The sequence below is a fragment of the Passer domesticus genome, chromosome 5 (genome assembly GCF_036417665.1).
Source record: "Passer domesticus isolate bPasDom1 chromosome 5, bPasDom1.hap1, whole genome shotgun sequence".
NCBI lineage: Eukaryota > Metazoa > Chordata > Aves > Passeriformes > Passeridae > Passer > Passer domesticus.
Genome location: NC_087478.1, coordinates 42,174,767 through 42,200,147, shown reverse-complemented (window position 1 = coordinate 42,200,147; position 25,381 = coordinate 42,174,767). Strand labels below are relative to the sequence as shown.

The 25,381-nt window shown below is 39.3% G+C and overlaps 1 protein-coding gene and 1 long non-coding RNA gene across 5 annotated transcripts in view; one reads left to right on the top strand and one right to left on the bottom strand.

Moving 5' to 3' along the window:
• The window catches only part of PLEKHG7 (pleckstrin homology and RhoGEF domain containing G7), a 202,455-nt gene that overhangs the window by 114,669 nt on the left and 62,405 nt on the right, over window positions 1-25,381 (bottom strand). The gene's annotated exons all lie outside the window — the stretch shown is intronic.
• Window positions 1-25,381, top strand: part of LOC135300351 (uncharacterized) — a 139,600-nt gene that overhangs the window by 83,400 nt on the left and 30,819 nt on the right. For all 4 annotated transcript variants that reach the window (XR_010362241.1, XR_010362242.1, XR_010362239.1 and 1 more), the window contains exon 2: window positions 13,852-13,991. This is a non-coding gene — a long non-coding RNA (uncharacterized LOC135300351). The remainder of the gene's footprint in view (window positions 1-13,851; window positions 13,992-25,381) is intronic.

Sequence of the window (25,381 nt, the reverse complement as noted above, 5' to 3'; positions counted from 1 at the left end):
GTTATTTTTTGGTGCATTTTAAACCAACATTTTGAGAATGACAATTTCAAATTCAAGCTGAATGCTATGTGTACTAAAAAAATACATTCCACTTTCCATTTATTACACTATCCAAAGGCATATTTACCTAGATGTGTGTGTTTAACAAGTTTCCATCCTGACATTTCCTGGCTCCTGGTCTTCTCTGTATAACAAATACGTGCTTTGAACTGCATTGTAACTGGTATTCCAGGGTACAGACTTCAGTTTTACATTGATTTTGCAACTTCTTAAAACCTCATTGACCAGAAAACATTAAATGATTTCTAACACCCTCATATATTCACAAATATTTTAAAGCAAAATAATATTTCTGCTATTAACCTAATGAACACATCAGATTTGTTGCAGCTGGGAGCTCTCAAGAAGCGAGAAGTTACAGATTATTTTCCTCTTAGCAGCTAATCTTGCAGGAAAAAAAAGATGATTTTTGGACTGTTTTGAAGCTGTGTATCCTACTTACAATATTTCTATTCCAGGAATGATAAAGTAAGACCTCAGAAAATATTACCTCCAAAGTTATCAGGAAGAGCTTCTGACTGAGCCACTAAAGCCACTGCTGAAAAAGGAGGCTGAATGGATGCTTGGAAGACCTGTGCTTCTGGGGAGCTGACAGATTCAGGGAACTAAAAAAGGAGTATGAAAATATTTATTTGTAGATCATGGAGAGTATTAAAACTGAAACTCAGTGTCAGGTAAAGCATGTTTGCAACAATGTATTGCTGAATAGTATTTTGCTCTGCTTGGGGTCAACCCTACAGGGAACCATATTGCACAAAGGAAAGCATGTTTCAGTTAAAACTTGCTTTTTACCTGGAATTGTTTAAAAACATTTCAAGTCAAAGACCACCACACTGTTGTAACTAATCTGTACAGAGCTGGTGATGGGAAGATGGTCTTGAGGTGTGTAAATAGGATGTCATGGAGCAAACCCTAGGAAAGAGAAGTATTTATCCCATGGGTCAATTTTTAGAAAGGGGAGAAAAAGAAGCCATGAAGTCTCAGAGAAAAAAGGATGGTGAGTTGCTTACATAATAAGAGAAAACTGAATGTAAAATATTGAAGAACTGACAACTTCCTCCCTGTATTTCTGTAGACAGGGTGAAGATAACAACAGCTTAAAAAAATTTATGCTTATAACAATTTAATGAAATATATGGAAGTGTTGATGTGGAACTTGGACCAAAATATCTCAAGTGTCTTGCATTTGTTTCATGAATAAGCTTGCTCTCTCACATTCTGTTCTTAAAAAGCTTTCTTGTTGATTTTCATTGTGGAATTGGAAGCGCAGTGATTTTCTCAGGCGTGTCTCCTGAATGTAGGTCAGCCATTTAGTGAACAGAAGTCAATACCATGTGGCTAAGAAACAATCATATGACTCCATTTAGCAGTAAGTGGTGACTCTTTTTGGACAGAGAATTTGATTTACTGTTACAAATAGGGAACAACATGATGGGTCCAGTGAGACCTACAGCTATGTGTACGGCCATTCATACAGCATTAGTATTCACAGCTGTGAGCACTGCACTTGATGGATTCCTCTTCACACATAATGTTGGTCTCTTGGCAGTAAGAAGCACAATTTCTTTTTTTTTTAAAAAAAAATTTTTGACAGAATGCAAACCTGGAAAGTTAATTTTCCTTCCAAAACTATTCTCAGCTGTAAACACCTAACCTTCTTCATGATTTCTTTATATTTATTAATATTGTTCACCTTTGACATCCTTCTAGATACATTTTGGGATTTATACAATGGTATGAGAATGTTTCTAAAATACTTCTCCATATTTGAAGAAAAAAACCTATTTATCCATTTATCTCCTAGTATTTTAACTCATTCGTTAAAACTCAGCCAATAAAAACAAGTATTTAATATACATATGAAGGACTTATCATTTTCCTGCAATGCTGAGAATATTAATATAGTCTTTAAATGTTAATGTATCAGAAGTCATGGATATTGATGCTGAAGAGACATTCAGAGACCTATTTTGGCTTTATGAATGTGACTAGTCCCACAGAAGGCAGAAAACTACTCACAAATGTAAGAGTAGAAGTCTTTTTCTTTACCAAAATAATATGGAAATTACTGTGTTTACAGGCTGAGCCAGAGGAGAAGGGTTTTTGTTGAATAATTGTCTCCCTTTAGACTTTCAGAAACCTAGAAAGGTGTTTTTAATAGCCTGTACTGATGTATCTAAAGGAATTACCCATACCAATTACTTTTGATGCTGCAAAGCCTGAGGTCTCCTCTGTGCAGAGGACAAACAGAGTTGGCAGTCTGTGCCTGAAGGTCTTACCAGAAAAGGGTTTGCTGGAGCTGGTGAAATTCCCGGAGCAGCTACAATAGGTTGGTTGTGCTGCTGTCCTTAGAGTGGCTTAACTGGGTACATGACTGTCCTGTCCCAGAGGAGTGTTCCTCTGGGCCATGTTCCTCTGAGCCATGTTCCTCTGGGCCATGCCCCTCCTGGCTCAGAGGTGGCAGGTGGAGCAAGAAAAAGGGGCATAACACCAGAATGACCTCAAAAGGAGGATGGGATCTCTGTGCTGAAATGGGGCTGGACAGACTTTTTAGGTTTGGTTTCATCAGTATCAGAGGGGCTGAGTTTTGGTTAGGAAGGTTGATAAATTAGTGAGAAGGAACTGAAGACACTGAGGACAAGAGATGACACTGGGTGGGAAGAAGACAATGAGAAGGGTGAGGGAGGATGTGACTGAGGTAAAAAGAATGCAGCCATAAGTCAAATGTGCTTTGGGCCAACAGAAAATTGGTAAACACTAGACTCTTCCAGTTTCAAGGCAGTAGGAACCTATTTTCCTAAATATTGTGATGAGTTTTTTAAACAAGAAGCTACCTTTTCTAACTATTTTCTCTCAGATAAGCTTTGAACTGACCAGGTAGAGAGAGATACTTCCCCATTGTTGGCAGTATCAGGAAGGGCAAAAATTACCAGAACAGTGATGCAAGAGGTGTTGGGGCACTCCTGGGAGTTTCTGGCTTCATTACAGGGCAGTGAGAAAGGAAAGGCAGAATGGAGAAGAAGCTAGAAAAGGAGCTTTGTAAAGCTGAGAAGGGCCAAGAGCACATTTGTGAGCATGGCAAGAAGAATTAGGACTTTGCAGAATTGGCAGATGAGTAGCAGACTAAGGAAAAAAAAAGTGCTAGTGTGTTCCAGTTAGGGCTGGGTAGACTCACAGACAGGAGCTTTTGCTGCTCTGATGAGTTGCAGTTATTTGGCTATTAGGTTATTTGCCTGCTCTGGGAAGATGCTTCTTCATTTGGCTGCATTCCTGGTTTGCTGAGGTATGTGCTTGGCTATCTACAGGGCTACTCAACAGGAATACCTTCGCATTATAGTAGTCAGCCTAATCTGTACTAACAATAGACAATTAAACGCAGATCCCATTATCCTACAACATCATTAGGTTTGTCTCAAGTGGGTGTGCAGAAAGATGAGGGAAGGGATTAGGTGGTTACTTAATTAGGACTCCTTACTTCAGCTGATCTCAGGCCACTGATGTTTTTGCCTTGGACTGGAGATGACTAAATGTCATCTAGCAGTAAGGGTAAGCAAAAGAGATGGTTTAAAACTGGAGAATACAGATGCCTGATCCCACCTTTATTTTACAAAAATTGCTAGGTTAGAAGTACCAGAGAGTAAGAGGAGAGAGAACATGAGATACAATCTAATTTCAGCCAGCCTACAGAATCCCATCCATTGCTTCATGGACTTCTCATTGCTTGAGAGTAAACAAGGAGGGTATATTTTAGCTTGGTACATTGTGAAGCATCATCATACACCAGTACAGACAGTGCTTCATTCCACACTTAGAACTCCCTGTTGCTTGCTTGGGTTCAGAAAGCAAAACTGGTGCTCATTTCAAAATTCTCACTTCATGTTTTCAAATATATCCAGTATGCTTCCTTATAAACTGTAGCAATGTAAATTCAAATAACTTGCACTTGGCTGCCTGTGCAGAGTTGCAGCATTAGTAAGTGTGCTACGCTTTCTGGCAAGGGGTAAGAAAAAGGAATCTATATATGCATTGATTTCCACAGCCTTATCTTTTAAACACCTTGTGTTCAACATATGTGAAATGATTAGGAAGTATTCTGTGGTGCCCTCCTGTCTGCCACATTGTGTCACACTCAGAGATAAAACAAAACCAAACCAAAACAGAAAACCTCAGGGCATTTTAGAAGAGCCACATGAGTGATATCCTGGACCTTTTATCCATTTCATGAAAGACATTAGTGACTGATAATGATAGTCTGTCAGCTAATACCAGAGCCAAAACTAATCTCAACTTCTTAGATACCTGCTAACCATTTACTGCAACAGTTCCTAGAGTTTGAATGCTTGAAAAAATTCAACAAAGTCATTATTCTGTCACCTTGCTAAAATGCAGCTATGGTGATGCTGTTCAAAAGCATTTACAGTGCCACAATGGAAGCACAGGTAGTGCAAAGTCACAGTGCTAAAGAGAGCCATCTATCTTAATAACATCCATCAAGAATAGTTTTATGAGAGTTGCATTCTTTTAAAATTAATTTTCAAGGTTTTTCACCTGAAAGAAATTAAGTGGAACACAAGACACAGGATTATTTTAAAGCTGAGATATTCCTAGTTAAAATACGTGATAACTTTGTTAGTGATATCTCGTTGTTAGATTATTTCCATAGGTACCAGAATGTGGAGAATTGAAAGTGGAAACCAAAACTGATGCCATCATGTTATTATTCTCATAGTGTTTTCTGCTGCCTGTTATCTTTCTGAGTTTTGTCCTGTCCCTTTTACATCTGTTTCCATTGGTCTTCCCTTCAACCCCCAAGCATCATGCAGCAAATTGGGAATAATTTCCCTTAAACATTTAATCACATTCTTCAAACTTTTATCAAAAAACCACACTTTTCAACTGGAGGAAAACAAATGCCAGCAAACAGAAGGCATGTGTAAGCCCTTGCTTATTCATCTCCTCCATATAACTGGTGGAAAGGTTCCTGTTTTGGCTATGTTGCCAGTATATTTACCTCCAGAAACCCACTGACACCACAGAAAATCTGAGCAAGAACAGTAGTGGCTTTCCCATTATACACAACCAAACAGAGAGGATAGGAAAGCTCCCGAAGTCATAACACAAAGGGAAGAATGGATGCAGTTTAGTCTAAACAAGATTTATTTAAGATTTAAGCAGATCTTTTCCCCTTAAGGAATTATGATGCTATTTTAATGTGTATTTCTGGACATTTAACACATTGTTGCAATCACTTTCAGATGACTTAAACATATGCACACTTATTATTGTTTATTCTTTCTGTCATCTCATACATTTTCATTCAGCTGCTCTTTATTTTGAACCCTCTTTGATGTATCTTGATTTAGGTCTTGCCAAACTGAGAACTCTTAATCAAGAGAAGAAATACTTCAAAAAGATTTTCTGGCATTAGGTCTTTTCCCCCTTCTCTCTCTTCTTCTTTGCTTCCTTTTTTTTTTTTTTTTTTCTTTTAGCAGGAGAGTGGAAAGAGGGAGGAGAGGTTAAAACATGGACCTTGCTCTTCACAGATGTGATCATACAAAATATTTCGCTGCTGCTTCCCAAATTTTTTTGAAGCATGCATCTAAACTTTTTTTTAATTTTTTTTTTTTTTTTTTTTTTTTTAAGGAAGCTCATCACACAGTTCATGGCATGTGGATTAGAAATTGTCTTGTTGTTAGGTACCACTACCTCCTTCAGGGATCTGAAACTTCCAGTATGATGTACCATTGCACCAAATGATGCACCTTTTGTTAGATACCCAGACTAGTGGTTTTATAATTTTGGCAAATACAGAAGTAGCTGTGCTCACTCTCTGATACTCTTCTCTGTTGCTCTCCTCTGAACAGGATCAGGTTCAGTCCTGCAAATCTCCTATTCTGGCCTTTGATGCCTGGCAAGAAGAGGGAAGGCATTGAGGGGAGTGAAATAACATCTTCAGGATGACACACAGATTAATGCAAACTGAATATTAAGTTGGAAATGGTCATGATATTTATGATGGATTCTGGTTAGTTTCTGGCTAAGAAGACCCCTCACCACCTGCCTGGCTTTGGCTGCATACCCTTGTTGTCTGTGTGGTACTGCTTGGGCCAGGATTTCTGTCCTAACAGTTTTACCTCCTTTTTCCAATTGAAATTGTTTCTGATCTCTGTGAAAAACAGTGATCATATCTGAAGAAAAAAATTTTCATACTTGGTTTCAACTTGATAAATAATCCTTAACAGATGGACTTAGAAACAGCCTTTTCAGCTCTCTATTAGTCAATAAATTCAATTAAATTTTGCTCCCCTTCCAATTGGAATGAAATCTGATTGGCCCACAGGTTACCTACAGGCAATTCACATTTGCTTTTCTTTTAATGAATTGTTGTTAGAAAATTCACTTAATTCACATAGTTCTGGCACTTCCATTCAAAGTGAGGGACACCTGCATCACAGAAGTCTCCCTCTGAGGTACTCACCTGTAGCCCTGTTTGCAGTTAATGGAGCATTGCTGACACATGTGGGATGTGTTTTGTCTCTTCTAGAGATGTCTGAAGTCGATAAAATGAATGATTCTTTAGGACTGCTTATTTTTCTCCCTGGTCAAAGAGGACTCTATAGAGCATTTCAGGCAGTCTAATACAGATGAATGAATTTCACACTATGAAGCCACAGATCCAAAGTTCCCAATGTAATAAAATTGTGATTAACAAGATTTCATGTGTGATCTCATGATGTGATCACAGAATGAATAACTGAATGTTTAAAATTAGAATACCACTGAGAGTTTGTCTGAGTCAGCCACCACTTCTAATATTGTTCTGGATATCCACAAAGAAATTAATGATTGGAGCTGGAGCAATCTTGTATTTTTCTGGATACAGAGCTAAGGAGAAATTTAGCCTAAAACACAGATTTCTGCACTGGGATGAAGTTTTCCTCAGCTTTGTGAGTGTTGTGGGCCAGCAGTTCAGTCTTGCTCTGTGTCATATGTCTAGAGAGGACCTGGACTCAGTGCATTAGAGCCTTCATGGATTTGGGATAATGTGACTTTGTGTTTTCTATTAGTGTCATCTTCTCAGGGTATCTTTATATCACATCACCTTCTCCTAGCCTGAAGTGTTATCACTCCCATATTTCTTTGTGAGATTTTGATCTCTCTTATTGATTTCTTGGATGTGTTTACAGTTTACTTTTTGCCTCTTTGATACATTTCATTTCCCGTGAATGTTCCAAACTTCTTTCTGAATTGTTCAATTAATACCTGACTCAACATTTTCTCCAGTACCCACAGTTTACTTTCTAGCATATTCTAGAAAAAACATACTTACACAATTTAATTATTTCATCTCACCTTCTTGCTTGTGACTCTGGTTTTCCCCTGATTTCAGTGCATCTACCCTCCTTTTTCTTATGTTACAGTTATTGATTTGTGTTTTCCACTTTGAAATTTAAACATTCTCTCTTTTCATTGTAATTTTTTGGCTGCAAACCTGCTTGTGTCTATTTGATACTGCAGTGCCATTTCATGTGGATACTCTGAGTCATCATGCTCTCACATTTTAGTGTCATGAGGTAGAAGGGCATAAAAAAATTCAAAATCTTCACTTAAAGTCTCTGGTATATCTCAGAGATATATATTGACATGATATATTACTTAAACATCATGAAAGCTGTCTGTTTTGCAGTATTACTAGCAACAGTCAGTCATGAAAGGACTATTGATCCTTCATGGTTTAAGGTTTGAATTAGAGAGAATCAGGTGTTTGGAATTATATATATGTGATGATCCTGCAGAATCAGAGACAAGGATTTGTCCTTCATTTATATTCCCATTAATCTAGTCCAGCTGAAAGTTTACAAAGCATGTGCTGCCCAGAGAAAAAGATCTATAAAAAGACTCATATCTATTATGTCCTTGAGTAAAAGAATTAGTAAGGTATTTTGAAACTGGTTTATTTTTGAGGGTGTAGATTTCCATAATCTTTTACTGCTCAGTAATCTTTTACTGTTTTACAGTTTCATCTTAAAAATCTGCCCTTAGGAAACCCCTGACAAGCCAGTATTAATGAAGCAACTTTTCTTGTAATCATACCATTTCAAATGAATGCTCTTAGGGTAAGGTAATTCAGAAGGTGATTGTAACCCAGCACAGGAAGCCACATCCTGCATGAGGCTCTCTTTGAAGGAGCCCAGTCAGGCTTGTACTCGGCATGCAGTGCCGGGGCAGGCCCTCGGTGGAAAGGCAGTGATCAAAGTCGGACTGAACTGATGAGGTTTTTTCCCATGACTGGGAATGTTTAACGTGAGGATAATATCACATCCTTGTGACAACCATGTCCCTTAGTTGAGCCTTAATGGTTCCACTTCAACATTTGCCTCTGCCACTCCTCTAGATGCAGGTTAGATAAGTAATTACCCTTTGGTGTAGTTCCACAGCCCTCTTTCAAAACACCATATATATGTGGAGGAAAAAAAAAAAAAAAAGAAAAATATATTAGATTATCAATATAGGCTTGATTAGCAAATACCCTGCTATTAAACATAACCCTGTAAATGTTTAATGCAAAAATACAGTAAAGATTCTTAGGCAAGCCACAATGAGGATCTCCATATAGAACATTTCTGTGATCAGCTTCTGGATTCTGTCCCACACTGTTCAAATGTTTTGCTTTGAACAATTAAGAACAGCAGATAAAGCAGCACTATTCAATATTTTGTTTAAGAATTTATTTTCTGGTCCTGAACCACATCACATTGTACAAACTTTTAAGACTAAATTACACAATGGAAAGTATGGTCAAAAGCAAGCTATCTATAAAATATTACTCAAGGAATCATATATGAGACTTTTCATCTCATATATTTGATGAGTACACACCTGTAAGAATTAATGACTCCAGAACTTACAGGGAGTTAATTGATTTCTTTAGTTGTTCACACCCAAGTTATTGGCAAACTGCACAAATTATGTAAAAAATTACCCCAATTCAGTTCTAGGCACTGAATCATACACCTAAGCAGTGGACAATTTAAGTAAAATTTCTACTTCAGGAAAACAACAAAATTCTCTGCTCTTGTAAATCTTGATATGTTAATTGCATAAAGAATAATGGCTTATGCAGTAAAAAATTATACTTGAAAATTTCCAGTAGTATATTCTCCTGTAGGGAAATGCTGTTATGATGACAGCAAAATCTTGGATTAAGACATGTCCATACATATACAAAACAGAATAAAAAATGGAGTAATTTAGATTAAAAAAAAAAATTAAAATAACACTTTAAAACCAGTACATAACATTATGAATCATAACATTACAGCAAGGAAAAAAAGATATGATGACAGAACAAAAGGTTATGGCTTTAGCAAATGTTCCAATTACATGTGACAAGTTTTCTATAACATTATCTTTAAAGAAAATTCAAAATACTAATTTTTTTAAAATTCAGAACGGAATCACATTAAACCCCATGGAAATATATTGCTCAGTTTTAACCATTTGAAATGCCTTGCCTTTTATGGGTGTTGTGGATGTTGCTGTATTCACCAAAGTCCAGCTGCAACTGTTGCCCTTACAATTACCAGCCACACTGTGTTTTGGCAAACTGATTTTCTCAGTTAAGTTTTCACACTTTACACAAAGTTGTAGGCTCACTGGTTCTAGTCAAACCCAAAAGGCCCACTTCTTCTGCACTTCAAAATGCAAACATTGTATGCATCTATGTGTCACTGAAAAGAGAGGAAATGTTTCATGCGTAATGAATTCTCATGAGAGTGCCATAATGTTAATTCATGTGTTTTACTTGTTTGGGGCAGGGATCTTTGTTAGATTGCACCAGTACTGGGGGCATCCCACAGCTACTGGAATAGCACAAGGGTAGTAACAACAATTTTCATTGCTGCTGTTGCTAAAAGTAGTAGATGAGGATATTGATAGCAGAACTGGAAAAAATTAATACAGGAAGCATGCAAGCTGGTGTGAGAAAATTTCCTGACAAGTGTGAAATTGCAAGTTATGGAATATTTGTCTAAGGGAAGTGGTAGCAACTTCATTGCTTTAAGATGCAAGAAGATGTAGAATGAAGCAGAACAAGTTACTAAATATTAAACTGTAGGAAAAATTTAGACAAAGGGACTGAAGAATGTCTTAAATCTTTCTACCACTAATTTTTTAATAAAAATAATACAGAAGAGGATTAAATTGGTTTCTTGGAAGCTTCATGAATCTATATAATTATTTTCCATGCATTCTTTCCAATAAGACATATCTCCCTCCATGCCTCCCTGAAGTCACCTGCCCTGGCCCACAGACCTTAGTGAGTAAGGTCATAACCCACCAGCTGCTGCTTTTGTGCTGCCAGCACTCATGGCATGTTGAAGTGGCAAATAGATGCTGAAGCATCTCTGAAATTAAGAGCATGAGAATTAAATTAATTCAGTTTATATATGTATAATAGGTGTAAGTTGAAATAACCACATTCAGAATTTTCTGTGTTTACAGAATTCATGTGACTGTTGGGATAGAAAATGTCCAGATTGTATTTACAGACCATATCACCTGGGGTCAGTCTAGCCAAGGCTATCCTAAATTTTCTCAGCAGATTGGAATGAATTTTGCTCTCTCTTTCTTCCTGTGTCTGGGGTGACCAGCTCAGGCTTAGAGGGCAGGTAGTGGAACAAGAACTGGGAAAACCAGCGCAGGTCAAGGGAGCTGGTCTGGGGAAGCTACAGCAAAGTAAGAGACCTGAAAATAGCTCAAATGTGTCTACATATTTCCAATAGTCTGGGTTTGGGATGTGTCCAGGCAGGAAAAGGAAACCAATGATCTGGTGTAAGTGGACTCTGCTTGCCCCTGTCCCTCAGGAGCAGCAGGCTGGAGTCACCAGTGAGAGTTGCCAAAGCAGTCAGCCTTCTGGCTGGAGAAGCAAAAGTAGGAAGGTTGCTACCCTAAGAAACCTCCTATTTTCCTTTGGTCTAAACCTATTCCACCTACTGCTGCTGTAGCCTAAATCTAGAATGGCCTACTGACCTAGAGCATGGCATCATTTCACGTGTAGTTCATAGTGTAACAAGAATCTGGTAGCATATTCCAGCACTCCAGTATGGAATATACAGTATAAAAATGGCAAAATAGCAGACTACTCAGAGATAAAACCCATAGTGAATACTGAGTAGTAAAACTTTTTCCTTGGAATTGAATTTTTTGACATAATGCAGTCAAAATGAAAATATTTAGCTCTTAGGAAAGGATTTGATAAGAATACACATTTTAATTGTATTGTATTCTGATAGCTTTCTCAGTTGATTTGCAGAAAATAGCTGTACTCCACCCTGCCGTACCATATACAAGGAAATAGCAGATTTAATGAACAATGAGGAATGTCCTTTGTGACCTTGTTTTGTAGAGCCTTGTTTAAAAGTATAAAAGATTGTTGAATTATAACAGATTAATCTTCATGGATCTCTCAACTTTCTGCTTCCAAATTCTACAAGTGTAGTGTAAAGTGTAGTGCCTTGATTTCAGTTTATTCATGCAAGGAGAACTTCAGCTCAGATTCTTCTGTAGCAATTCAGTATTTATTATCATTTGATCTCAGTCAAACACAGCTGGGTGAGGTTTATCCCATAGTTATTAGGCAAAACATACATAACTAATAAGTAAGGTCCATTGTTCTCATATTCTCAGGGTAACCATTTTTCATAACTTAATGGCTTTAAGTACTGAACTTCAAAGGCCATTACTGTTGTAAATATTCAAATCCTAAGTAGTTTTCATACAAAGATGGGCAGTAAAGCAGAATTAATTTCTAGCTGGAGCTCAGGCTCCAGAGATTAATAGTCTCAGCCTTTTTTACATAAAGATTTGGTGTCCAAGGAGTAGTGTTACTTGAATTGCTTGTTCGTTGCTGCACAGCACCATCATCTGAAGGTGAAAGAGATCTGGATGTGAAATGAGATCTCTTACTCTACTAGGAAAATGTCCTGTTCAAAAGAGCCGGTTTCCAGGAGCTGGCCAGTGAGGGCCTCTTCACTGCCTGACCATTTCACTGAGCAAAGGTAGTAGGTCCAAATCAGTGGCATTCCATTTTATCATATATGCTTGGAAGCTTTATTCAGATTTCCTCATCAATCTATGCTTGCTAGTCTGATTTTCACTGTAGTTTCTGGAAGTATTGGATATAATATATTACCAGAGATTTAGGAGGCTTGAAAATGTCTTTTAGAGTCATGAATATCTGTGTTCCCATGTATCTCTTCTGGCCTTATATATTCTTATATATGCTTTTATGGAGGCAGTGCCCCTTCTCATGTACTGTCATCTGTCTCTGACCTATGTGACACACTTCAGTAAAGGATTTGATCTCAGTAAAGTACTGAGATATTGCTGCTGGAGGCGACAGATATTTTATGAGTTCTAAATTCAGGAATATTATCACCAGGCATTGTACTAAACTAGAAAGCAGCCATTAAGCTTTCTATCTCTTAATGCAGTGCTTGAAGTCATATGCTGATATCCCTGGAATGGTGTCAGATTAAATCTCCTGGACCCTGAGTCACTGGTCTATTTTATTGGACAGCTTCTCTGCAGCTATTAGTGTGTTTCATGTGCAGTGGTTGGTGTTCTGCATCCTGCTGCCTACCTCAGGCTATTGACTCTCAGCAATTTTGTGTTTGTGACCTAATGGTTTATTTTTAGGTCTGCTTGCACTACTGTAGTGATCTCTAACTTTTCTTGGAGTCTATTTAGTTCCTAAAATACTACTGACCAATTAGTAACTCCTTGCTTTCCGGCTAAATTTTTGTTGAATTCACTTAGGTGATAAATTTTATAAATCTGAAGCTTCACAGGAAATGTTGATAACCTCTGAGCATGCTTATATATACATATTGCCTTATACTCTAAATTATGAAGCATTTACTCACCTTTTCATTAGAAAAGAGTTTTAATGCATTTATTGTTTATGCAAGGCTTTGAATTCAGAAGGGATAGGGCCTTGGACTAGAGATGTGTCTTTTCTTGCTCCCATGCACTTCCAGAGAAGTTTAGTAGAGCTATGAGCTGCTAGAAATCACTGTTTCTTGCCTCATACTTATGTTCTTCAGAGAAATGTTAGTATCCTGTGCAAAAGAAATGCATATAAACATTTTAAATAGCTGGGTTAAAAAATACCACCAAAGGAAAAACAGCAGAAGCAAGAGCTGCCTGGAAACCAAAGGCTGACAGCCTTAGGAAGATAACTAGAAACAGACCATCTTATGAAAATAATTTTTCTGCCCCTCAGAAACCCAGCTGAAAAGATTCAGCATTGGCTATAACAGCCTGTTCCTATAGTTTGAGACAATAACTTCTCCTTTTTTGCCAAATGCATAGGACAATGAAGATATCTGCAATGTTTTATGGATTACACTGGTGTGATCCTGTCTGTCTGAATTTTGTGTTCATGGTGTCCTGCAGCCCAGCCAGGGTCTAGACAGTGATCCAGCCTGCCTGCTCCACTGGACTGTAGGCAGCCCATTGCCAGGTGTCTGCCTCTTTCCTTTGGTGCTTCACTGAGCCTGTCCCATGTGCTGTGAATGGAAGTCATCTTCCTGCATGTGCTCTGCTGTGATCCTGATGTAAATATGGATGGGCACACAAAGCCTTCCTAAGATCCCAGAGGGGCCTGAATGAGACGAGGTGTGGTCAGCAGTATAACAAACCACACCTTAGGAAGCGGTGGCAGTTCACTTTTTTGTATGATGAATAGCTACTAGCATTAAACTAAGATCACTTCTGTGTGTTTTCCAGCTGGCTGCAGGACTCCTGCCCATCTGGCTTCACAGTGGCCCAGATGAAAAGAAGAAATGAAAATCTTTTTACACAGAGGTGTGGAAAAAATTGCCTTATCATGATGCGCATAAAACGAAACACTGGCATGGGTGTAAGGGGTAAGTAGCACATCCTTCTCTGCACTTTCAGTGTCCCTCTGCAGACGTGAAGTAGGCAGCTAAATAGAGGTATTTGCCACTTTCCTACCAGTCCACATAGGATTTGATGAATGCTGTCCTTCAGAAATAACTCAATAAGATGGACCAAATACCCTTCAGCAGGCCTCCAAAGGCATCTCGCTCTCTTTACTGATTGAATGTGGAACTTAATCCAGTTTCCTGAAGCTGGGTTGGATGGCATGCCTCATTTCACTTTTGGGATGTAATTGTGCCTGCCAAGATTAACTCGAACCAAAGGGAACTGCAAGTACTGTCAAGGAGGAAGTGAGACAATGGCATGGAGATAAGGCATCTTTGGGTATAACGTCAAAAAGTTTAACAATGGTCAAGCAATTGACTGGGAGAATGTTAATTCTAGGTGCCAAGCAGAGCTGCATAGGCTATTTGCTAAGGCTAAGGATCAAGCTGAAACATTTATCAGTGCAGTTTAGAATGTCTGAATTAAAGTGAGATAAAGGTAGGATTGGGAGGCAGCAGCTTCATACAGTACAGGTGATCAAAACACAACAGTGTGTCCACAACTACGCTGCCCCAAGGGGAGTGAGAAATAACAAAATAAAGAGGAGTACTAAGCTTGTACATTTTTTTTTTGTTCCTGCTCACTGTGATCTGAGTCAGAATTATTAATGAATTTCTCTGTAAGAAACTGAGTTGTTTAAATCTGCAGGCTGTGGTCACATCTATGGCAGTGTTGTCTGAAAGAGGCAAAGGGTCTGTGATGTGGGGAGGTGCAGCAGATTCCCAGGTCACTGGTGGAAGTAGGGGTTTGATTAGTTGGTGGGATTTCTGTTGAGAGAGGGTGCCCATCCCATCTGGCTTGTGATCAGGGTAGGTCCCAGCAAGTCAGTGGTGCATGTGGAGGCCAGGGAGGATGTGTGAGTCTGGGGAGTTTTTGGTGTGGCAGAGGAGTGGCTCCAATTCCCATATTTTCTCCATGTGCTAGGCTGCTGCTGGCTGGGATGGTGAAAGAAAAATTTCTGATTTGTGGCAAACACAGCTGGTCCTGCCACATCAGTCAGGCAGAATAAAGGGGAAGATTTCATCAGAGATTGTAATATATTCACCCAGAGATCCAGTCTAAAGTGCTGGTTGCCACAGTTAAAGATGTGAAGGAAGCTCTGCCTGTCATCTCTCAAGGATGTGCACAGAAGGAAGGGAAAGGCAGAGTTCACCCTGAGGCCAGGATGCCCAGTGACACCCTTAGTCCTATAGATGAAGGGCTCTGCTTTTAGGATTGAAAAATATGAGTGTATCTCTGAAGGGAGTATGCATTGGTGAGAAGAGGAGATTATTGCATACAATACAGTTTATTCCTCCTTTTAATTGATCAGAAAAGAAAAATTTAAGAAATTGTATTAAGCCAGCTCTGTTAACAGGGAATTTATTCAAGATTGCAAAGAGAAGAAATGAGAACCTAGGAAACGTCAAAACAATAATTTCCTCTGAAGCTGTAATCAATCCCTTCCTTGCACATTTGTGGTATGATACAGTTCTTCAACTGCATACAGTTGCAGTGTGGTCTTTGTCTACAGGATTCAGTGCACAGCATAATCAGTACAATGCATAAGAGCTGTTAACAAACAAAAAAAGAGATAAGTCTAAAAATGCATTCCATGAGAGCTAGTTGGTTTTTATCCAAACAATCAATACTAGTCTCCAGATAAAAATATTTTCATCCATCAAGAAACCCTTGGGATTAAAAAACCCACCTAGCTAAACAGAAAAATAAAATGTAAATATGTCCACAAAGTCTGGTTGCTGAAATATGTATCACTTTACTAAATAAAAGTGACACTCTGTGATATTGGAAAAGATTAAGAGCCTGAAGTGTATTCTTCCAGTGGAAAAAGCTATATATAAAAGAAAAGGAAACAGAAGGACATTCACTTCATTTGTCCCTATTCATAGTTTATGTGACAAATAACTACAAGCTCAGATGTTCCAGAACTTCAAGCTTTTTAAGTCACCTTTAACATTTTTTGTATTCGATAAGGTTGCCTCTAAAGTGCCATAACCCAGAGTTTGTAACATTTGCCCAAGGGAGTATTTATTTGTGAGTTCATTGGTCACATCCTATGGTCACTATTGCCAGTTGCTGAGGTAGTTTACAAGAAGTATAAATACTGTCCAAATATAGTTTCTCCTTGTAAACAATTTCAAATGAAAGGGGTCAAGGCTGATGTCATCAGGTGCTGAAGCTGTGAAGAGAGGCAGAGAACAGTTCAAGAGGCACCCTGTCTATCAGTGTGGGAGTCTCACCATAAAATTCCTATCACTTTTTGCCTAGGTCTGTGGCTGGATCCAAGAAAAATTTCTACCCCCATGTTAATCTTCTGTACCAGATTGAAACTTGGGCAGGCATGCTTTCATACTTCTCCTCATATCCCTCCTCTCCCCATTTCCCCCTACACAATCTTGTCCCTGCAGCAAGGAGGCCAGGGCCGGGCAGCAGGTGCAGAACAGCAGGGGTATGGCCAGGGACAGCTGTGCACCACGGTGGCCCCACTGAGGGCAGAGACAGCATGGCCCCTGCAGCAGCAATTTATCCACAGGAACTGTCCTCCCTGCAAAAATGAGAGGGGGATTTTCCTCAAGGGAAAAAGCAAACCTTGTTTTCCTCCAGGAAAATAGAGATGACAGACAGGTCATGTTCCTCAAACATGACCTTGCCAAGAGGTAGAAATCACATTTTCCAGCCATCTTCTTTCCATCCATAGCTTCAACTACTTCTGGCTGAGTCTCTGGGATGGAGGCCTGTGAAGTCACTGTGCAGCCCAAGAAGAGTTCAGGTCTGCTAGAGAGCTCAAAAAAGACCCAGTATTCACTGATCTCTCCAGCTGACAGGCTGGAGAGAGAGAAATGGTGAGAGTCTGCTGGACTGGGACCCCTGATGTCACATGCTGCTGTGCTGAGCAGCATGGCCTGCAGTCATCCTCCTGCATCCTGGGTCTCCCTCTCCATGGGACATGCTGGTTTTAGCCTGGCCTTGCACTGTCTCACTCTCTAACCTGTCAAAAACCACTCCCTTTTTGTTGGGTTAGGAGGCTGCAATGGGCCAGAAATGACAGAGGCATGGGAAGGGGGAGCCAGAGTCAAGAGGAGTGGGGGGATGTTCTTGGACTGGCACAAGCCACCCCTAACATGCCATCAGAGACAATGTGGCTGAAATTATTTCGTGCATCCTAAAGCAACAGTTCTGCTCTTCTACGCTGCCCTTCTCTGTCTTTCTCTCTCTTTCCTCCCTTCTATCAAGCTACAACACCAAATCTGCTCCTCAGCTTCATCTCTTGTTTCACTCCATGCAAGCCAGTTCAATCCAGCAGAATGTTCTACACCTAACCTTTGTTTTATAACCATAGGGAAGTTGTTACATGGTTTATATTTCTCCTGAAGATTCATGCTTTGTTTCATGTATTTTTGTTAAGATCCACTGAGTGTTTTTGTCACTTTTTAATATTTTAAACCTTCATACCATTAAACATATAATACAAAAGCTAAAACTAGGTGTTGGATAAGATGTAGAACAAGATCTCAGGACTGGCCCAGAAATTCTGCCCGTTGCTCAGTTCTCATCTTGGCAACCTCTTTGGGACCACAATGGAACCTGAGTCTTTGTCTTTCCCCTAACCTTAAACTTAACCCTAATGCTAACTGCAGCCAAGACCTGAGCTTTACATAAGGATCTCCAGCCTTGGCCCTTTCTCTGCCCAAACTTTCCATAAGCATGTCTTTTGTAGGTCCCTGCTCAAACTGGACCCTTAGGCTTTGTATCACAAATTGCATTAGCTGTAAGCCTGAAAGTGACTGAATCTTTTACTTAAGATCACTCATCCCATCAACAAAATGAAAAAGGGAAAATTATTTGTGATGCTCAGACTTAACTGTAGCAGCTTCTTGCAACACCACATGAACTATATCACAAAACTAACAGCAGACAAACTTACCTCCAGCCAAAACAAGCAAAAAAAAAAAAATTCCCTAGGCAGCCATACTAACTTTGCAGCCATACTCAAATTTTTGGAGTTAGGGGAATAACAAAGCCTATTAATCCGGTTAAGAAATACTGAGATGGGGTTTCCAAGAGAGAGATTGTGCACCAAAGGTATACTTCCCTGAGAAGTCTGATCACTCCTTGGGGTAGATTTATCATCAAGGTTAACAGGGATGCAAAGCCAAGGCATCCAGTTGTAGTGGGGCTGTAAATGGTCTGCAGAGATAAGATTTGGCAATGAAAAGAATTTTCCACTAACCCCTTGGTCACTTGGCCAGAGCTGAGATCCTTCAGTAATACCCAATCCACCCCCAGGATTAGAGTTGAGGCAGCAGAGAGACAAAGCTTAGGAGTCCAGTTGTGGGCAGTAGTCCAAAGACTGTTAAGGGAGACCTAAGGCTGCAAGAGGAATCCCCTCACAAGAAGTTTTTCATCAAGGCCACAGCTGTCCTTTGTTGTCTCATTTTCCTAGGACTTTTTCGTATAGAATATCATGTTTATTTCCATGAAAACATTTACTGAGAACTATGAAGGGCAGACGTGTCATGATGTCTTGTTATGTGCAAACTGAAAACAAAATTGCAAACAATCCTATTGAAAATACTCTCCAGATGGAAAATAAAAGTTGAAAATAAATTTCCTGTAAGGTTATGGAATACAAACTGTGTATTAAATGGGCCTTTTGAATTTGAAGTCAAGTATGCAAGAGGTAAAAGAACATGAGACTCATAACACAGGAGCTAGTGTATGGGGCTGAGTGAAAGACCTTCTTAATGACTTGTAAGAGAGGAATGGAAGGAGTGTGAGGTTCCAATTGCAGTCTTGAGCAGAGCAAGTAATTTAAAAGTAAGCAGTGACTTTGTGGGAGTCACCTATAAATACACATACTGCTGGTAATTCAGGAAAATCCCCAGAATGCGAAACTGAAGGAAGCAAGCCTAGTCTAAAAGCACCTATCCTAGTTCAGAGTGAACTGTAGACATAAATAACAGAACTGGTAATTTTTTACTGCTACTGTAAAAATCCCACATCTAAGAACTGAAAAGAAACTTGCCCAGAATTCAGAATTTCCCAGATTTTCAAAACTTAAAGTTTCAGATCTTCTGAAATCAAGATTTTGTGTTCTGGACCCAGTTTGGTTGGTTAGTTTTGTCTTTAGATTCACAATGCATGATGAATACACTGAAAAATAACCTTCTTCCTCCAATATATTTTTCGGGGGACAATAACCCTGAAATATATCTCTTGATATCAGTTAGTTCTTCCTTTGCATTGATAAAATTAGCTAACACCTTGCAGGGGCTTCATAAGCATGGCAATGTTTTCCTAACATAGCTAAGGCAGGAGCCATGTGCATCACAGTGCTGTAACAGTGCTATTCACATTCTGTTAATGGACCCCAAATTGAATTGCTCTCTATTGTTGTACTGTAGCAATGAAGAGATGTTGGTGTTTTTCTATCATTTCTATTTTCTGTAAGGATCTCTATTGTGTGCAGCTGCTGCAAGCTGCAGCCCCCCCTTTCAGCCCTGAGTATCATTTGCCTTCTCTGCATTGCATGTTAAGAGGGGACAGAAATTCAAAGGGGGGATGATCAGCAGCTCACGTGGCAGCCCATGTGTACAAAGAAATGGCAACCTGGATACAGAGCAGCATCCTAACCAGCCTCCCCAGCAGCAGGAGGTCATAAACAAAGGCTTGGATCATGTGATGAAGCTGATTAGGGTGTCACACAGAAAACAAACAAGGAAAGTTTTTGTGGGGTGGGGAATGGTATTTAGTAGTCTGTTAGGGTGACCAGAAAGAACTAGATTTTATTCAGTAGCATTTGAAAAAGGAAAATATCTGTGTATGTGTATTGACCTGAGTGTTCCAGAGCATAAATCAGGAGCAGAGGGACAACGGCAGGTAGAGGCTCTAGGACTCCTTTGGTGAAGCTGGGGCGGGGACACTGGCACAGAAATATCCAAGGGTTGATTAAAAATGAATTGTTTTGCTAAACAGCAGTTCTGATCTTCAAGTGGTGAGCTCATTTAGCTTTATACATCTCAAATCTCTATTGTGTCTTTCCAACAAGGCTATACAAATTTCATGTCCTCTCAATTTTTTAACTGGACTACAGCAGATAGATTTTTTTTCCTTGCTTAGTTCTCAGGCATTAGAGTAATGTGTTTTCTTCAGAGAGGCAGTTGCACCATCTGATCACCACTCATTCACTGTGGATGCTGTGTTGTATGTAAATCTACAGCCCTGGGTTGTGGCAAACCAAAGACTGCTGTTTTTCATTTCAGCCAGCCTGCAGATCTGGTTTGTTGTGCTTACACAGCTGACCTGAAGCATGAAGTGCTGCTCTCCAGGTCTCCTCTGTACCTAGATGAAAAGAGGCCTCTCTCTCCAGCACTCACCACTTTGCTTTCAGAAATCCCAAACAAATCTCTAGTGTAATAAATAATTTCAAATCTGTTCTTTGTCTCAGAGAAAACAAAACAGAACAAAACCCAGAAATGCTTCTTATGCAGGCTCACTAATTTTCCTAATCAGTGAAGAACTTCTTTTGAGGGCCAAATGGATTAAATGCTCTTTGGTCTTTTCCTCCTGTTGGCCTAAGTGACATAGCATCTTCCTTTATATATAGCAATGGATTGACGCATATCTAGGATTAACAGGAATGGGTTAGCTTTAATTCCAAAAGTAAACAATAGACTAGTTTTTCAACATTAAAGACTGAAAGCCATTCACTGTTCTTCATGGTATTAAACCTTTACCACGTCAAGCACTAACGATTTTGAATAGGGCAAGCAGTTTTGCCTTGCACTCTGAGCTCCTCTCTCTGGTCTCCACTGCAATTAACATTGAAATAATGGCGTGTGACATGTTCGTCACAGAGGGAAGAGATGCAGTAGATTTTCAGAAAGACATTTCTGGTGTGGAGATGAATTATTTATGTATCTTAACTGTAGATCTGTGTAATAATTCTGTCATTAAATGCTATCTCACCCTCTCCTTCTGTCCTATGCCAAAATGGCAAAGCCCCTGAAATTAAATTGCTATTTTTAAATTCTAGAGCATTCGCTTATTTGTACTTTCACATGTCTTTTAATAAAGTGTGTTAAAAACCCCGAAATTGTCTTCACAGTTTGATCAAAGTGTGCATTTAACACACAATCTGCCTCATTAATGGCAGATTCTGAACTTTAACATCAAGAGGCATGCATGTACATGTATTCTATCCACAAAAATCCTTGCAATCATCTTCAGACTTGGAGCCTATTTCCCCACATTCAATACTGTGTTAAGTGACAGCATCTGCCCTTTGTGTTCCTGTAGTATACTTCCAGTATATTTGGGTGCTGAGTAGCTAGGAAGATGTACTCACAACTGATATGCAAGCATGAAAAGCTAAGAAAATTCAACTATTTCTGAATATGGTGATTATTTCTCCCTCAGTTCTAATGTTATAACACTACTGAGGTCATAACATATCTGAGGTCATAAAATTGTCACAAATTGCTGCAATTAAGAATTTCCATTTTCTAAACTGAAATTCCAGTCCTTATAAATCAATGCAATACACAGCTTTTCTTAACCTTATCTTGTCAATCACTCTCTACACCCAGTGATTCTGGTTACAGCTCTTATATTTCTGATAGTGCATTATTTTTCATCTTACTTGCAATACAACAACAGAAACTTTTTCAGTTAGAATTTTTTTCCATGTACAGGCTACTAGATTTTTCACATTTATTTTACTAACACTAGCAGTGGCATACATTGCTTTACTTGTTAAAGGAGTATTGCTATATATTGAAATATAGATGAGTAAAAGATAAATTAAATATTGTATCTATGGGGATAATATGATCTGGAGTATCTAAAAATGTCTCTAACCACACACACACACACACAAATGGCTTTATGGGCCTGGAATGTCAAATGATAAATTGTGAAATACTAAGTGTAATTTCTTTGCCTTTTCACTTGGTTTTGTGGCAGTGCAGACTGGTGCTTTATCTCCACACTCCTGTGCTTGTTCGATATCTGGCACGCACAGCTCTTCATGTGCTTTCTCGTGTTTGTGCTTTCGTTATTTTGACCTATTTAACATGAGTGGTGAGGGAAAGTGAGTGGCATGCTTGTACGCATGCATTTGAATTGCATGGCTTCCTCTGTGTGTGTGTGTGTGAGTGCATGTAGTATGTGAGAGTGTGTGATGGCTGAGAGCAGACATCACACCTGCAACCATGTCATTTAGCACTATGAACGAATATGTACTCCCAGCTTTATTGTTTTTCAGACAAGGCATTTGGGCTTGTTGTGTTTAGAATGGGCTCACCTGGCATTAATTTTCTGCAGTTAATTCTCTTCACTTTCTCATTTAAATGTACCCCATTTGCTGTGCATTGGAAGCTGAAGGCCTCTCTTACATAATAATGTACAGCACAGCCCCACAACGTGCCCCCATGATGCCAGTATTATCTGAACTTTACAGGACTACCTGTCTTAAATTTTACCAGCTTTTTCCCTGGCTGAAATGTGTTTAATACAGTTTGTTTCAGAGTAATTGAGGATGTGTTCCATAGTGCTGTTTCAAATGCAATATGCCAGACAACTGTTGTTTTCTATTAATCATCGTAGCTGAAATAATAGAAGCACTTTAAATGTTGAATGCCAACTGTTCTTTTAAAAGCTAAATATATTCTGTGCCTGTCTGTTCCTTTTAGTGAAGAAAAAAAAAAAGGAAAGTATTATGATGATTAGAGACTTTGGGTCATCTTACAGAAATGCTTCTGTTTTGCAGAACATAGTGAGACATGTTATTTTCCAGGAATTGTAAGGAAATTAAAAGGAAATATAAGTCATGCAGGTATGCTGCAACTCTGAAAATGAAGCATAATGCTTGATGGCAGCTGATGGCACAATTGCTCATTAGAGTAAAACATTTTAAAATTCCCTTTATTTTTAGCTGTGCTCCTCTTGTTTATTTAGGAAAGGGGGAAAGGTGGAATTTTGGTTTTCCAAAATTTTTCGTTCTATTTATGACTCATCATGTTAAGGACAACTGGGGAATTATACATACTTTGGGGTGAAGCCACTTGAATTCAAAGAATTTAAGTCTGTGGATCTCACTATTGTTGAGGGATTTTTCAGAAATATGAAAGGCCAAGAGAGAGAGCTCATTGATTCAAAGAACAGATATCTTCTTGCTTTGGACGTGGAAATGGAAAGCTGCTAACTCTGAGGAAAATAACTACAATTAACTGCATATTAATATTTTGTCCAAGATTAGTATTTCTGGAGGAAACATGTGCAGAGCCTTTTGGAGTCTCTGAATTTCCAGTGGTAGCTCTTTTATGGCCCAGCAGCTGGTTGCCTTTTTTAAAGGTGTCATGGATGCTAGAGATTCAGCTTAATCCCAGTTTGAAGTTTTCTTCCCAATCAAAGGCTGAATAGGTATTGTGCTTCCTACCTTACTAAATGCTTGCTGAGATTATCCTCTGTCACTTGCTGCTTATTATCACTGTATCCCCAAAGAACCATCCTCTCTGATGCAGTGCTTTTAGAAGTGTTATTTCATCATTGAAAAGATGGATTCCAAATGAAAAGGTACTCTCTACAGAAATAACATTTCATCTCAGGAAGATAAAAGGAGCTGCCTGTGGCTAGGTCTGGATTGTGCTACTTTTCTTGCACTTCCCTATTGATTTTTGAGCTTCAGGCTTTCCCTTGGCTTAAAATGGGGGATAATGTGAATTCATAAAGTCTGCTACCATAGAAAAAACTGAGACAGTCTGAGATGAAGACCTATTCTTGGGGTACAAGATGATGTAGTGAGAGAATTGGGGGCCAGGGAGAAAGGAGAAAGTGGATGAAGAGCAAAACAGAAGGAAGGAATGTGAGCTCAAGCCTTAAAGGACTTGCTCATGTTGTGGTCTTACATGGCAAGCCTGTCTCCTATCCCACTGAAGCAATGCCATGAACAATCTGCCTTCTTGCCAGTTTATAGTAACAAAATTTGGGCTCTTAGAGTCCAACAAAAGTGGTTTGGTTTCTGTCCAGTCTGAGAAAAAAATATCCTCCTGCAGTCAGACTTTTCAGGCACACACTGTTCATAGGGTTAAAGAGTGCTTTGGCCTTGTAGCAGCTCTGAGTCAACATGGAGAGCAAGTGAACTGCTGTGAAAGAAAGATGGACATAAAAACTCACAAGATCATTAACTGGAACAGAATTACAAATGCTCAGCTGTTATGCACCCCTTCATTCACCTCTGTCCTGAGCTGTGAATGCCCTAAACTGCTACCTCCCATATCAGTGCAGTTGTATTTAGCCTGTGCTGCCAAATAGAACCAGCTAGGTCATCCCATTTTGTTCTATTGTGTTCCTTTTAGTCCCTGGGGAAAAAAAATCTGCTACTGAGAAGTGATTTCTCTGCAATACTGTAAATAGCCAAAAGCACTTAAGACCTATTGGCAATGTTTTGCTTTCCTTGGACACAACATGTCCCCCAGCCTTCCTCTCTCCCACCATCTTCCAACTGATGTTCACATCTGGCATGGTTAGGGTGACTTAGTCGTGTCTCTGGTGGGTTTATGAGAATTAGATTGTGTCAAAAACATGCTGTAAGGTATTTTTTACTGAAAAAAAGTTGACAATAAAGAAACCAATGCTTTCTGCCAGCTAGGTCTCCTGAGCTGCCTGGCTTTGACATCTAAAAGCTCCCTGATATGCCCAACTTCCGAGGCTGACACGTTCCTGATCCCTGAATGGATGCCTCCCCAGGTACTTGGCTCACACCTCTGTTGATTTCGCAGCAGCTAACAGTCTGGATGATTGAGATTTTTTCCCAAACCATTTTTTGAAAATTCCTTTTGTCAAAAATTTGGCACTTTTTAATGACAAAATGGTTTTCCATTACGCCATTCACATGCATGATTCTTCTTTCAGAATGGGGCATTTCTGACTAAGGGAAGAATGGGCTTCCATTCTGGTGCATGGGGCACTGGGAATGTGTGCTGAGTCTCTCAGGCCTCCTAGCTGGTATGTGAAAGTCTGGAGCTGAAGCAGGGATGCTCAGTGTCTGAGTTTTGACAGGTCTACGGTTACAGTCAAATATGGATTTTACAGAGAAATAAATGATAGCCCTTTATTCAACATATGTGTGCCCTATCAGTTTTCTCACTGCAGGTTAGCACAAAGGAGCCGTGACACAAGCATGAAGTAGTCCATTGTGCCAGGGCCTGTGCCAGCTCCAAGAAGAATAGAGTCTGGGAAAACCAGGAAGCAGCATAAAGGCTTGAGGTCTGTTAGTCTGATGCTGAGCAGCTGGTGTTTCTGGACGTCT